General features: G+C 52.2%; 1 non-coding gene across 1 annotated transcript; it reads right to left on the bottom strand.

The window, feature by feature from the left end:
• Window positions 1-1014: 1014 nt before the first annotated feature.
• LOC132247959 (U2 spliceosomal RNA) lies at window positions 1015-1206 on the bottom strand. Its single transcript, XR_009459338.1, has one exon. It is a non-coding gene; the product is annotated as a U2 spliceosomal RNA (small nuclear RNA).
• Window positions 1207-16440: the final 15234 nt, after the last annotated feature.

The raw sequence follows: 16440 nt of genomic DNA, 5'->3' as shown, positions 1-16440 counted from the left end.
GGTGGCCATCAGATCACCCCTGAGCGAGCCTGGGGTTTATCCAGGCTAAAGAGCCCCAGGGCTCTCAGCCTGTCATCGTAGGGTCTGCTTCCCTGACTTCTGATCATGCGTGTGGCTCTTCTCTGGACTGACTCTCTCCAGCTTCTCCACATCACATCCTTTTTGAATTGTGGAGCCCAAAACTGGATGCAGTACTCCAGCTGTGGCCTCACTGAGGCCGAGTACAAGGGGAGAATGACATCCCGGGATTAGCTTGAGAAGCATCTATGGATGCAAGCAAGCATTTTGGTTGCTTGACTTGCCGCAGCATCGCACTGCAGGCTAGCCGCAGACTCGACTCCTCGCTTCAGGTCACCCGGGGCGTGGCCTACTGCAGCTTCTTTGGACTTGACTTGGACAAACTTGCCCCCGCCCGCCTCGACTCGGGCTTGCTTCAGTTCACCCTTGGCGGGCCTCCGTCGCACTCAACTCAACACGGGCTTCCTTCCACTTGCCCCGGTCTCTGTCTACTGCTCTCATTTGACTTGACTTGGACTTGCCCATGCCCCGCCACTCTGGCTTTGGTCATCGTCAACAACGACGCTCGAAGGCGGCAGCATCTGGTCTTAAGCAGCCTTGCAGGCCAAGCCAGAGGGTGAGAGACATGGAAAGAGGCTGCAAGGCCTGCCTGCTAGTAGCGGGGAAAGCCCCGGCCTCCCCCACTCACCCTCCGGGCACCACTTCTGGGCCCTCAGTGGGCCCATGTGGGCTGGGCAGGCTCCCAGCCCGCACCCCCCGCCTGCCCAGACCCAGGTCCTGCAGCCCTGGGCAGGGTCCCAGCCCCCCCAGTGGGAAGCTGGGGGGGGGGGGGGGGGGTAGTGCTGCCGAGCAGGAGGGCACGCTTGCTCCCCTGCTAGTGTGCTGCCCGCCCAGCAGCAGCCCTTTGCATACTGTCTGCCCCCCTGGGGTCGCGGTCCCACCCCTGCTGCTGCTTTTGGAACCCAGAGAGGAGGAAGGCGGCGCTCCCCTGGAAGGGGAGTGGGCCCCGGGCCCGGAGGCACTACAATACCGGGCCAATGCATGGAGGGGCTGGAGCAAGCTCCGAGGCCCACCCCAGGCACCAATAAATGTATTTAATGCATCAGTCCTCACATCAAGGACATATCACTTTAATCGCTGATAAAAAAAAAAAAAAAATAATATATCTGTTCCTAATTAACAAAGTATCAGAACCATAAGACTTTCAACACAACCAACAAAAACACCAGCTTTTTCGCTTCAAGTCTCAAAACAGTAACATTCACGTCATAACATAAGAACCTTTCCCGAACCACAAAGAAACGCTTCTCCCCCCTTTACATAACCGTCTCATTGATCAACACATCACACAAATCATAACATTTTTTCTCTCAACCCTTCCCCTCCCTCCTACTCAAACAACTTCCTCCAATCAATGCCTTCCCACTCCCCTTTCCTCCTATAATACCCCAATTCTGCATATGCTAAATAAACACACTCCCCTGAAGTAAAACAAAGCTCCTTCTGAACCAATAAACACCTCGTCTTCCACACCGCCACCCGTGTACACAATAATAATGCCCGAATTTCCCATTCCCTCACTTTATGCCTCACCAATCCGTACACCGCCCCCTCATAACTCACACAATCCCCCCACCCTATTGCTTTACAAAACCCCGCCACCCTTTTCCAAACCCTCTGTGCAAATGAACATTTCCACAACACGTGAAACACCCTTTCCTTCCTCACACACAGTTCCCTTGGACACTCCCCCAACCTTACCAACCCCCATTTCCGCTGCTCCACCCTCACCGGTATCACCCTTCTAACCACCCACCACACAAAATCCTCATGCTCCCCCTTCCACACCCTCCCCACCTGCCCTTCCGCCAACTCCCCTATATCTGCCATTTCATCCCTCCCTCTCATTTCCCTCAACAACCGCTTTGCTTCCCTCAATGCCTCCCACCCTAACCCCTCCAGCCCCTTTGCCCTCAAGAAACCCCACCCCCGCGTATACCACCTGGCCGGTCTCTCAGCCCACAACCCCAACCACCTCCCCCCATATAACCCCAACCTTCTCAAATACCTTCCCACCCAACACCTACATATTGCCCCCACTTTCCTCCCCTCCAGCCCCGCAACTCTCAACACCCCTTTCCAAAAAAAGGGCACATACAAAAAAAACCTCTCCTTCTGACACTCCCCATCCTCCCAGGTCCTCCCTCTTATATACCTCCCTCCTCACCACCCTCTCCGTCTTCCCACCCCAAAAAATACAGACACACTTCCCTTTGCACCCGCCTCACATGCAACCAGGTGGGCGGGTACACCATCGGCACAAACAAAATTGTTAGCAACAAGAATTGCTTAATAATCCCCACCTTCCCTCTAAATGACAGCTTCCTAGTCCCCCATAACCCTACCACTTCCCTCACCCTTCCTCCAACCTCCTCCCACACCCATTCCCCCTTCCCCCCTCACATCCATATACACTCCCAGTACCTTCAAGCCCTCCCTCTCCACACACCACCCCTCCTCCTCCAACCCCCTCCACTCCCCCACCGCCAACAGACTACTCTTCCCCTTATTTACCCGTGGCCCCGCCACCTCCTCATACTCCCAAATTCCCTCCACCACCCTCCTCAAAGACCCCTCATCCCAAACCATAAACATCACATCGTCCATGTATAACGTGACCCTCAATTCCCCTCCCCCGGCACCGGAATTCCCCTCACCCTCCCATCCCTTCTCACCCTTTGCGCCAATGGCTCTATGCCACTCTCTGGGGCTATTCGTGTAAGGGGGCACCCCTGGCGCACCCCCCTCTCCACCCTAAATTCCCCTCCCAAAAACCCCTTCACCAAAATTCTGCTCTGTGCCCCCCTATACAGCGCTCTCACCCACCCCACAAACTTCCCCGGGAACCCCATCCGCCCCAACACCTCAAACAAAAACCCGTGCTCCAAACTATCATAAGCTTTCTCTAGGTCCACACTGCCCACCACCACCCTCCACCCCCTCTCACTCCAACATATCCCTCCACACCCACTGTGTATCCACCATCCTCCTACCCTTCACTGCACATGTCTGGTCCTCCCCCACCACCTCCCCATCCATGTTGCCAAAACCCTTGAAAATAGCTTATAATCCACATTTAAAAGTGTGATTGGCCTCCAATTCAGGAGAGCCTCCCTGCTTCCCTTTTTATGTAATAGCACCCCCACCCCACTGAAAACCCCTCCCCCACTAGCCCTGTCTCCATAATCTCCTGAAACACCTCCACCACATCCCCCCACCCCCTCCCAAAACCTTTCATAAAACTCCATCAGCAATCCATCCACCCCGGTGTCTTCTCCCTTTTCATCCCCCCTCAAAACCTCCCTGACCACCTCCTTCCTCATATCCCTCTCCAAATTCACTCCCCCCCCAACCTCTTTTCCAACACCCCCAAAAACCTCTCCCTCATCTCTCCGTCCACCTCCCGCTTCCTGTACAACCCCGAATAGAAACCCGTTACCTCCTCCAACACCTCCCCTTGCTCCTCTATCCGCACTCCCTCCCCTTTAACCACCGCCCCACCTCCCTCCTCCCTTTCCTTACCCCCTCAGCAAAATATTTTCCCCACTCCTCCCCCTCCCCTACCCACAGTGCCCACGCCAAAAACATCCTCTCCCTCTCCTTCCCCCGAAACCACTCTTGCACTGCCTGCTTCACCTCCAACTCCTGCTTCACTTCCCTCCCCCCCCAAATCACCTCCTGAATCAAATTCTGCACCCTCCCCAATTCCCTTCTCCTTCCCCACTCGTATCAACCACCTTCTGATCTTTTCTTTTGTTGCTCTCCACCACTCCCATTTCGACTTGAACAGAGCCTTTGCTGTTCTCCACCCCTCGTATTCCCTCCCAAAAGCCCCACACACACACCCACCCTGGTGTTTAGCCTCCACACTCCCCTCCCCGTAAATCCACCCTCAGCCACTTGTGATCACTAAACCCCACCTCTCCCATTTCCTTCCCCTCCACCCTCACCCCTTCAGACACAAAAACAAAATCAATTTGTAACACCCTCTTTCCACCCCAGATCCATCCTCATTCCCACCCACTCCCCCTTCCACTCATCCTGCAGCCCCTCCTCCTGTACCCAATTTCCCAACCACCTCCCTGTACTGTCCAATTGCCCACCCCAACACCCCCTTCCCTATCCCCTTCTTCTATAAGGCAATTAAAATCCCCCACAAAAACCTTCTTCCCTCCCCCTCCCCCACATATCCCCAGCTTCCAAAAAAATTCCCTCCGCTCAGCCTTCACCACCAGTGCATACACATTAAAGATCCCCACGTCCTCCCCCTCCACCTTCATGTGCTGTAGCCGCCCCTCAATTAATGTCTCCACCCCCCATCACCCTCACCCGTGTCCCATTCAACAAGATACCCACTCCCGCCGCTGTTCCCTTCCGCCCCCGCCCACCAAGACTGCCCCTTTCCCCAACGTTTTCTCAAAAACCCATAGCCTCTTTCCCACCCTATCCCACATTCTTGAACGCAAATAACATCTGCTGCAAATGTTTCTAAACACACCCCCACCCTCTCCCACCTCCTTTTCCTCGTTAGTAAGCTCCTTACCTTTAGTGAGGCTATTCTCACCGCCATTTCAAAATTTTTCAAAAACAAACAAACCCACTCTTGTCCCCTCACCCCTCTACCCCACTCCCACTCCCCAACTCACTTTCTGACCCTTCCCCTGGAGACACCATCCCTTGCCTCCGTATTCCTGTTATTGCAACCAAACCCTCCACCGCTCCAGGACTCAGAAATCCCACCCCCTCTCCTCCCCCCCATTCCATCTCTTCCCTCCTTCCCCTTCTGTTCCCCTTTCCCTCTTTCCCAAATCCCCCCCTTCGTTTCCACTCCCACTCTTTTCTTACCCTCTTCCCCCCCCACCCTTGCTTTTTCCTTTTAAGCCTCCTTCCTGCCCTTGTTCCAGGGCTTCCATCTCTTCCTCCCAACTCCCCCCTTCAGGTTTTCCCCGCTTCACCATCCCTCTCAGGTGTTCCAGAGCCTCCCCCCTTCTTTCTTCCTCTCCCTCCTTCTACATCTTCCTCTACCAGCTCTAATACCAGGTCTTCAATTTGTTGTCGTTGGCCTCCCTCCCCCTCAGGTGTTTCCTCTATCATCATCATCATCATCATCATCTCCTTCCCCTCCACCCACACCTCCAGGTGTTTCCCATCCCCTTGTTCCTCCATTTCTCTCTGCTCCCCACAGTGTTCTTGCACCCATACTTGGTTTGCGTAGGAGAAGGGGCAGTCCCACTGAAAATGCCCCTCGTTTGCACCCGGCACATACCAACTTCTCAACACAAAGTTGTGCTCTGTGCCCCATCCCCCTACACCAAAAGCAAATCATTAACCAACAAAACGCAGCCAGGTGCCCCCCCAACCCATACCTACTGCACAGCTTTGGCTTGTCAGAATACATAATATATCCCCTGTGTGGCCCAATTTGCACCACTGGCAATAAATGCCTCACCCTCCCTGCATTCCCCACCTCTTCTTGCAAAATTACTCTTGCCCTCCAAGCCCCCATCCAAACCCTCCACCGGTCAAAACACCTTTTCCACCATTTTCACTCGTTGCACCCTTGCTTCCAACCAGTCCACCACATCCCCCTCCTCCAAAACATCCGTATACATCTTAATGTATACCACCTGTTCCCGTGCCTTCCAGCCAACCTCAAAATTCAGCCCCTCCAGCTCCCCCCCGTTCCATCGCTGCCCTATGGGCTTCCCAAAACGCATTGTATGCTCTTGCACTCCAAGAGGAAACGTGCCATTCTTAATAATTATCAAATGCCATCACGCACACCAAGTCTGCAGGTTCCACCTTCAGCACCCCCAACAAAACTTGGGTCACAAAGTCCCACCAACTCAAAGTCTTTGCTCCCTTGAAGCCCTCCTTTGCCAAGGTCACCTTAACCTTCCACCAAGCGTCCCTTCTCCAGTCTTCCTCTTCCATCTCTGGACCTGCCACTTTTGCCGTCCCTGCTGCCTCCTTCTCCTGCCCACGCTCCTTCCTCCGTCCGCCCTCCATCGCCACCGCCGGTCCGTCCTCTTCGGGGGTCTTCCCATTCCCCCCCCCTGCTCCCAGCTGAACTTTCCCACAGCGTCCCACAACACTCCACCGCTGTCTGCTCACCTCCTTCTCCGCTCCACTCCCCTCCCCTGCTGGTTCGACTCCTCTCCCCGCTCTCTCCTGGACCTCCTTGTCTCTGCTCCGCTCTCATCAACTTGCTCCACGACCTCCATCCGCCTTGCCGCTTCCTTCACCGCTCTCGCTATCTCCACCCCCATCTCTGCTCACCTCCCGGCCTCTCAAGCCCTGACCAGGCAGCGGACAGACCTAGGCCCACCCGCCAACCTGATCTGAGCCTTCAAGAGGCTGAGAAGTGATAACCTGCCCAGGGCCGGAGGAGGAGCGGGCCCCCGGGCACGCACCTGCCTGTGGGCCTTCCAGGCTCCCGGCATGCTGCCCAGCAGCCCTTTCCATAGGGTCCCCACCCCGGGTCACCCTGGGGTCACCAGCTGCATGAGGCCTGTGCTGCTGCTGCTGCTTTTGGAACCGACAGAAGAGAAAGGCCCTTCCCCAGAAGGGGAGCAGGCACTGGGCCTGGAGGCACTGTAATACCAGGCCGATGAATGGAGGGGCTGGAGCAAGCTCCGAGGCCCGCCCCCGGCAAAAGAGTGTTTAATGTGTCAGTCCTCATTAATTGCTGATACGTCCTCTATTTTAACTGATAAAGAACAGTTTTGGTTTTTTAGTAACAAAAGTATCAAAACTATTTCAAAACCTTTCAACTTGAACAACGAACTCAAACATTCTCCATTCCAGGATTAGAAACTATACGTTTAGCACACTGTCACAAGCATTCCAGCTTGAACAATTTCTCCCCTCCCCAACAACCAAATAAACACTTCTAATTATACCCTCCACCATTACCACCACTTATCAACCCTCTTTTACATTTTGTTCACTCCTGATTAACAATACATAACACAAGCCATCATATATTATAATTATACATAATATAATGTAAAATCCCTTCCCACATTCTCCCATCTTCCTCATTATCCCTGTCCCGGCCCCTCCATCCTTTTACACAAATAGCCACCACCAGTCAATCCCATCCCACCCCCCTTCCCCTCTATTTTTATAATAGTGTAACTCCACATATGCTAATTGAACACACTCCCATGAAGTGAAATAAAGACGCTTTTGTACCAATAAACACCGCACCTTCCACACCGCCACCCGTGTACAAAGTAACAATACCCTTATCTCCCATTCCCTCTCCTTGTACTTCACTAATCCATACAAAGCCCCCTCAAAATTAACACATGCCCCCGACCCTACCGCTCTACAAAAGCTAGCCACCCTCTGCCACACCCTTTGTGCAAAACTTCACTCCCATAACGTATGAAAAATTGTCTCCTCTGTGCACAGCTCTCACGGACACCGCCGACCGCAATAGTCCCAACGGTTGTTGCTCCGCCCACACCAGTAAAACCCTCCGCACCACCCGCCAAGCAAAATCCTCATGCTCCCCCTTCCATCCCTTCCCCACTATTCCTTTCCATACCCCTCCCCACCTGTGCCCAGGCCAACTCCCCTATGTATGCCATCCCATCCCTTCCCCTAATCTCCCTCAGCACCCTCTTTGCCTCACCCAACCCCTCACACCCTAACCCCTCCAACGCCTTTGCCCTCAAAAATTCCACCCCCACGTGTACCACCTTGCCAGTTTATCTACCCACAACCATGTCCACCGCCCCCCATACAAACCCAGTCTCCTCAAGTATCTGTTGATTATTGGGTAGGGAGAACTCCCCCACCAACCTACAAAAAAGACTCCTGTTGCTCTGCCCTCGCCTCAGGTGCATAAGCATTGAAAATTTCCACCCCCACCTCCAGGTGTTGCAAACAACCTTCTATCAGAGTTTAAAGGCAAGCAGCCTCACCTGTGCCTTGCTGAGTAAAATTCCCCCCACCCCCTCCGCCACCCTATTCCCTTCCACCGCCGCCCACCATGATTGCCTCTTATCCCATCATTTCCTTAAAAGCCCATAATTTTCCTCCCACCCTACCCCACACACTCATGCCTTGTTGAGTAAAAATCCCACCCCCTCCTCCCCTACCCCTCTCCCATCTTTCTCCCCTTTCTCCTTTCCTCTCCTTCCCCCCAACTCCCCCAGTTCCTCCGCTTCCACTCCCACTTCCTTTTTATTCCCTTTCCCACCCCACTGTTTCTTTCTCTTCTTTAAACCCCTCTCCTGTCCTTGCTCAAGTGTTTCCATTTCTTCTGCTTAGTCTTCCCCCTTGGGCTTCCCTGTGTCCCCCCGTTGCTCCACCATGCCCCTCAGCTGCTTCAACGCCAGATCCCCACCTTCCCCCTCTCCCTTCTGCTCTTCCCTCTTCTCCTCCCCCTCAATATCTTCCTCCCATAAATCTAGCACCACTTCCTCAATACCCTGTTGCCCTTCCTCCCCATCTGGTATTTCCTCTATGACCATTTCTTCCTCCTCTGACCACAGCTCCAGCTGTTCCTCCTCCACCTCCCCATCCCCTCCTCTGTTCCTCCTGCACCCGTACTCTATTAGCATAAGAGTATGGGCACTCCCACTGCATGCGACCCTCCCGCCTACAACCAGTACACACTTTTTCTTTACAAAACTGGGCTCTGTGCCCCATCCCCCTACACTGGAAACAAACAGTAAGCTGGCAAAAGGCTGCCAAGTGCCCCCCAGCCCACATCTACTGCACACCTTGGGCTGATCGTAATACATAACGTACCCTCTATGAGGCCCAATCTGTACCACGGGCAGCAAATGCCGCACTCCCCCAGGGCTTCCCACTTCCTTGTGCAGCAACACCCGTGCTCGTGTGCAGCAACACGACCCGGTCCAAACCCTCCACCGGTCAAATACCCTCTCCACATGTAACACTCTCTGCACCCTCTCCTCCAACCAATGCACCATGTCCTCCTCCTCCTCCAATACATCATTGTACATCTTGACAAACAGCACCCGCTCCCGCGCTTTTTGGCCCACTTCGAAATTTAAACCTTCCAGCTCCCCTCTCCCCACAGCCGCCTTATGCGCCTCCCAAAAGGCTGTATAAGCCTTAGCGTGCCAAAAGGACGTGCGCCATTGTCTACAATTGTCAAACACAATGACACAACTCAAGTCCACTGGGTCCATGTTGAGCGTGGAAAACAACCAACCAGGCAGCAGCCAGACCTAAGCCCAACCACCCCCCGATCTGAGCCTTCAAGAGGCTGAAAAACAATAACCTGCCCAGGGCTGGAGGGGGAGTGGGACCCCTGGGGGCAGCAGCCGGTCCTGTGGCATGGTGACTGATCTACTGGCTGGCTGGCTCTCTTGTGGGAAAGCCACCGTGTGGGCGGGAGCTGGCAGGTGTGTGCTGCTTCAACTCGACTCCCTGCTTCAGTTCACCCGGGTCTCGGTCTACTGCCTTCATTTCACTTGACTTCACCTGGACGTGCCCCCCGCCTCACCACTGTGGCTTTGGTCATCGTCAAAGACGACGACGCTGGACAAAGGCAGCGTCTGGTCTTAAGCAGCCTTGTGAGCTGAGCTAAGGGACGGGGAAGAGAGAGGCTGCAAGGCCTGCTGGTAGCAGGGAAGGCCCCAGCTCACCAGCATCCCGGGCCTTCTGGGCACCACGAACTGGTTTTGTCACAGCGCGTGGAAAATTCCTCCCTTCCCAAACCTCCTCCATCCTTGTACCCCCCGCCCCCAATTACAACCTTCTCAGACTTCTTCCCGTCTCTTTTTTGCTCCATCAAGTTATCCCACTGAGGTAGTAGGTAAAATGCCCACCTCCCCTAATCGTTCTAACAAAACAAACAAACCAAACAACTGTTCCTCACCTCAAAAGTCTCCCCCACCACCCCACGTTTTTTTTTAGTATATGGAAGCCTTTTTTTGGATGTGGGGAGTTTCCTCTATAGCAGGCTGTGACTTGCTCTCACCTTCCTCCATTTCATCCTCCTCCCTATCCCCCTTGGGCCATGCAACATTGGCATCTGGTAAAGGACATTCTCTCCAAGTGCATCCCTCCCTTCCACGAACAATGCATTCAAACTTTCCTCATACAAGTGTTCACCTTGTGCCCCCATTCCACACACTGAAAGCAACTGTATATATGCAAAAAGCAGCAAGATTACCCCCAACCCAACGTTTACTACACAACTTAGGCTTCCCATAGTAATTCACATACCCCCCCCGTATGGACCCAATTTAGTAGATGGCAAGGAAGTGACGCACTGCCCCCCCCCCCCCAAATTCCCTTCTTCCTCTAAAATAACCCTCACCAACCAAGACCCCATCCACATTTGGCATTTACAAAAAACCTTTCCACCCATAACATCCTTTGCACCCAACTCTCCAGCAATCTTCCTAGGTCCTCCATTTCCAACACATCAGTAGCCATTCAAAGCGGATGGGGGAGGGGGGAAAAAAAAAAAACAAAAAAAAACAAACAAACCACCCTTTCCGGTGCTCCCTCTCCAACATCAAAAACGTAAGCCCTTCATCTCAGCCCAATCAGCTATTTTCACAGACATCTTTGCCAGAGAGCTTTATATGCCCCTCTTTTCCAGAAAAAAAAGTCACAATCCACAGCTTGAAATTACCATGGGCTACAACAACACTCGAGTCCCATGGATCCATCTTGCCATCTTCAAACAGTAGATGAACTCTGCTTTGCCCATGGTTGTGGCCCCACAAATCCCTACTTGCACTAGAGTAACTATAACTCACAGTTTTACCCATCTTCTGGGGTCCTTGTCTCCCCAAAAAGGGAATGTAGGTGGGGATAGACAGGGGACACTGTGGGGGACTTAAACTAAATGAATTGGAGAAACGTGTTAGGGGAGGGGGATGTTTGAGCTCACTGAGCCCATTATATGAAATAATCAATAAAGATGCATTTGACACACACACACACACACACACACACACACACACACACACACACACGTGAGAAAGTGGCCACATGAGAGGAACTAGGTGGGAGGAAGGTGTTGAGAACAGAGGTTGTCCTGGCATCAAAATGAATTTTGATTGGGAAGAAGATTTGGGATGTTGCTTTTAGTGATTGTATCCTGAGAATTCAAGCGTGCTTGGACAAATGTGCAAGCAGTGGGAAAGACGTATAGAAGTTGCATGGTTAAACACTGCAGGATGAGAAAGCTTGTCAAGAAACATGAAGTTATATGAAGGATGGAAGATGCTGAGGAGAATGCTAGAGTAGTGGAAGACGATTCAGAAAAAAAAGCCATGAGAATTTTCTGTTTTTTGGGGCCAGGAAAAGATGAAGAGGACTGAAGAATTAGAGGAATTATAGACAAGGATGCAAGACATTAAAGAGGAAGCTGTACAAGGTGCACAAGTAGGAGGTCTGGAAGACAACCATTCCTCTGTCAATTGCATTAAAAGGAAGATATAAAATTACCTTCTTTTATTTATTTTTTTTAGGTAAGGCACCTTGGGTTGAGAAGGAAGAAGGATAGTGCAACTATTTCTTGATGAAACTGAGGGAGAAGGAAAGAACTGAAAGCAGTATGAACCAAAGCTGGAGTGCCACTAGGAGAGAGCAGGAAGTTGTTCATGTAGTCTGAACAGCACACACAATATTCTAGCAAGAGACAGGCTGTCATCAGAATAACCATTACAGCACACCACAGCAACTGGGGAAGCAGCAGGTTTAACATGAAGGCACAGTAGCCCATTGCTTACCACCCCCCACTCCCTCCTCTCAAACTCCCATGTGAAATCTTTGCACGCCTTCCAACCATCATCCCTTCCTCCACAAGCATATTCAGATCACTGCACCCCTTCTTCCTCAAAAGGAGGAAAAAGAGCTGGCAAGGTCCACAAGAGGTCCTCTAGTCCAACCCTGGCCTGAAGCAGGATCATGCCTATCCCCACCTTATTTTCTAGAACTACCCCCACATATAAAACCCTAACTTGCCACAAATGAAGCCATGGCAAGTAACCCATGTCCTTTTCCTAAAAGGGTTGTTAGAAGACACAGAACGATGAACAAGCAAGAGGGCCGTGCCCCTGCTACAGGAAGGCACCTATGCCCACAATATGGGTCAATCCCTATGAGGGGCTAATATTCCTTCCTCACTCCAAACGTGGCAAATCAGTATGACCATGAGCAAGGGGCCAAGATGCTTTAGCCATGGACTTCTGCTTTTCACTTGAGGCAGGAGCATTGGCACAATCCAGCCTTGGTGGTAGTCAACACCCAGTGCTTCCGAGGAATGAAAATACCTCCCACAACACACACACAAAGGGTAAGAAAACCATTCTTTGCCAGCCGCCTGCTTCTGGGCTTCACTGGTTGCCTAATGGGACAGAGCCAGAGTAGAGCATAAGTATAGTTACTCCTAGATCATTTTTGATCCGTGTTTATCTAACCTCTTTTTCCCCACACCCCCATTGATGAAGGCTCCACACCTTCTCTCGGCAGTCTAGTGCACTGCTGCACCCTTTTAATAGCCAAGTCCTTCTGGCCATCCAACAGTAGCAGGATGAGCCCTTCCCCTTCTCTGTCCATGCGACACGAGCAGAAAAAAACGCAACCCTTTTCCATGGCCCTCTTGATGACATTTAGTTCAGTCCTGAATGCCCTGCCCCACTCCACAGGCATTAAGCAGCACTGCAGCACAGATTCACCTCAAGCTCTTCCACCTTGCCCTCATCCTCTACCACCCGCTCTCATGACAAACTGCTCAGTTCTTTTCCTTACCGTGTGCCACCATTCCCACATGTTCCTAACACAGATTTTCAGTGCCTGCTACCCCTTACAAGAGCTCTCCACAGCCCCTAAAAGCCACAAATGTATATTTCCATAAGACACATCATCACACACCATTTCCATACCCACCACCCCTTTTAGCATAAAGTGGTCTGTAAAACCCAAGGGTAAAACATCCTGGGCACCAGCTAAAAGTAGAAAGAGATGCATGACCACTCCTGGGCCCCAACCTCCACCCTCATCTTCATTCTTTCCCCTTCTCGTCAACCCTTTAAAAACACCATCCACAGGGATGAAGCAGGGACCACTAACAACAAGACAAAAGCAAGAACAGGCCTACTGTTTGTCGTTTGGTTTGTCTAAGGCCAGATAGTGACTGTAGGGGGATTAGCTGCCTGCATTGCCTCACTCAGCCCAGCGGGACCAGGCCTCTGCTCTGGGCTTGCTGCAGGTGGCACCTGCTCGGGAGATGAGTAGCTCTGGTCTTCCAACGGAGCCCCCGACTCCAGGGCTCCAGTCTGGTCTCCTTACAGTACATTTCCTAGCACAATGCACAGACAAGGGCTTCTGGGACAACCTTCTCTGGGTAACTGATGGAAAGCTTGGACTAGGTCAGGGACACGTGCATTTCCTGCACGTTTCTAGAAGCAGTCGGACAGTCTGTAACCTTGCCAGTCAAATACACTACTCAGTGAACAGAAGGTCCTGACAAGGAGATTGGAGCACTTCCATCCAATCCCTCCCCCCAGTGCTGCCTATAAGAGCTTCTGTGGCCCCAGAAAAATTGACAGGTGCTGTGGTGGGCAATGCAGCGGTATTTCTTCCACAACAAGGCATCCCTCCTGCCAATGCAGGTCTCTGGCTGCTACACAATTAGAAGAACTGAAGCCACTAGCAAGCTAGGAACCAGCCCAGTGTCTCTGGTTCAGGCTTCCTGCAGGTCAGAGATGCCAGGTGGTGCTTATCCTGGAAGACCTCTATGGGGTGCGGTCCCCCTCCAGGTGGGGACACCACTGTGAAAAGCCTGCTTTGATGTCAAGGGCCTCCTCATTCCAAATACCATAAACTAGATCATACGGATGCTATTTATCTTCAGTAGCAGGTATAAGGGTACTAAAGATCTTCAGGCTCCGCTATATTGGGACACCTGTCCCCACAACACTGCCCCCATCACAAACGTAAGAAGTCTGTGCAAGGATGGGACTGCTGAGGAAGGCCTGCTTGAGATGCCCCATCACAAGTTGGGCCTCTGGGGGCATGATAACCTGTAGGCTATGCCCTAAGGCTTTCTGGGGGTCATCAGAAAAATCAGTAGTGAGGTTCCATGGTATCAGCAGGTGACCCAGGCCAGGACTCCCCCCTGCAAGCAGGCTCATGATTAGTCCCATCTTGGCCTGGTCTGTGGAACAAATGATGGGGCGCAGGGGGAACAGAAGGCAGCACTGATTCAGGAATCCCAGAACACTTCCTTGGCTCCTGCTCAAGTGCTCAGGAAGTGGGATTTGAGCCTCAGCTAAAGCCCTCCTGCCAGAAGCAAGTGCTGCTACTGCCCATGTGGGTTTGTCTTCTTGCCAGGTCTTGCCCAGCCTTGGCCTGGGCCTCTTCCAGGCAGGCAAACAGGTCCTGTTTTTCCCCTTCAGGGATTCAATCAGGGCCTGGAGCTGCTGAACTGCCTGCTGAAGATGGACCATCATTTTTTGGGAGTCAGGAGCTACAAAGGGCTTTTGGGGATGTTCAAGCAGAGTGCAGTTTGCATGTCCATTTTGGGGCCTGCCCCACAGCTCTGAAAGGACTGGTCCTGGTAGACTGTTTGGGACCAAGGCATTGGTGGTCTGGATAAGCGATTAGATGCTTGGAGTACGAGGGCAGTCCAAAATGGTTTCCTACAAACTGTGAATAGAGGGGTCTGGCTCTGGAATTGGAAGCTGCAGCTGAGATGGAACAAGCCCAAAAGCTGCAGCCAGAGACATGGTACTCCTTCCGTCTTTGGCCAGGGTACCCACAAATTGGTCCAGGTGGTAGGCATCCTGCCCCATGCCCAGCATGGTGTCCTTCTGCATCCACCATGCTCAATGACCCACGCATGAACTAAGGCCGAGGTAGGCCTAACTAATTGCCACCTGTCCTGTGGGTGCACACTGGATCGCGATACTGGGAGCCATAACAATTTCTTTCCAAAGGAAACACTGAAACCCATTGGACTGCATGGAAACAAGAGCTCTGCTCAGTCAGCTGGCTCACTGCTTTTGCTCAGCACCTTCAGGAGTTCATCAAGTCATCCTCAGAGACCTGGATATCTACCTTTTTGCCTGGGACCCCTGCACAAAAAGATGGGCCGAGTGTTCTGATGCTGGGATATTAGAGGCAGCCTTGGTTGAAAGTAGTACAGTCTGTCAGGAACAGTGTTTCACACCCATTTGCAGGAAGTGATACTGTAGCTGTTGTAGACCTTATGGACCAGCTGGGGAAGTCTGGCCTGACATCCCAAGCTCCTGGAAGATGATGAAGATGCCTGGGTAAGGGACTGCGCCAGAAGCCTGCACCAACCTGCATGTGGACACCGTGCTCTCTGGGTGCTGTTGTGGGTCACCAGCAGCAAAGTTGTGTTCAACAGCCCTCACTGGACATGAAAGCTTCCCGATTCAGACCAGTGACCCTTCCATTCACTGCCTAGTCTGTGATCTGGGCCGAGTTGTAGCGCAGCATACTGTTTACACATATGGTAGAGCAAAGGATGATGGGCCTCCAGGGATGTAGATCAGGCTCACTGTTTTTGTGGAGGAGCCAGGTTATTACCTTCTTCCAGGACTTGGGCATGCAGCCAAAACTTGCTTCAGCTAGCCAGATACATCAGCTCAAGGCAGTCTGGGTCCCACTTCCCTGCAGGCTGGACTCTGTGCCATCTTGGTCTGAAGCTGTAGTCCACATCTCACTCTGGCCTCCACCAGGAGCTTAGCCTCAAGCCCCTCTGCTGAGAGGAGTGGCAGAAGGGTTCCCGATGCAGTCATCACCCAGTGCCCTACAGGCCTGCTACCTCTCAGTTGAGGACACCATTGTAGTAGGAAGTCTCTCCTGCAGGCACTGTATACAACATCCTGAGCCCAGTCAGATCTCACTGCATTGGGGCAGAGTGAGGCTCCAGGATCCAGAAGCAGACCAGCAACAGCAGTCTAGCAAGCCAGGGCCGTGGTCAGTAACTGGAGCCACAGAGTTACAGGTGCAGACTGTGGACCTTGCAAGAGCTGGTATTAGGGATACTATGTGCTTATGCTAGTCTAGATCAGCATGGTCTATGCACTAAGAAGCCACAGCCTGGGGAAACAGAAGGAAATCTCTTGGTCAAGGATACCATGAACTGGTCTGGTGGAAAAAGAAAAAAAAGTTGTTTCTTGGAAAGCACTAGTAGCAGTACCTTCTCATTTCATCTTTTGAGAAGATATTATTGTAAGCCTTACTTTTGCCACTCTTGGCCATTTTCAAATCCTATGCCACACTACAGACATGTGGCTGAAGCACAAGATGTCTAACAGACTGTCTCTATCAGACCACCAAGCAAGTATTACAGGTGTGACCATCAGTTGATGTACTCATTTCTTC

This window comes from Alligator mississippiensis, chromosome 1 (assembly GCF_030867095.1).
Source record: "Alligator mississippiensis isolate rAllMis1 chromosome 1, rAllMis1, whole genome shotgun sequence".
NCBI lineage: Eukaryota > Metazoa > Chordata > Crocodylia > Alligatoridae > Alligator > Alligator mississippiensis.
Note: the sequence above shows the minus strand (reverse complement) of the source record. Positions and strands in the feature narration are given on the sequence as shown.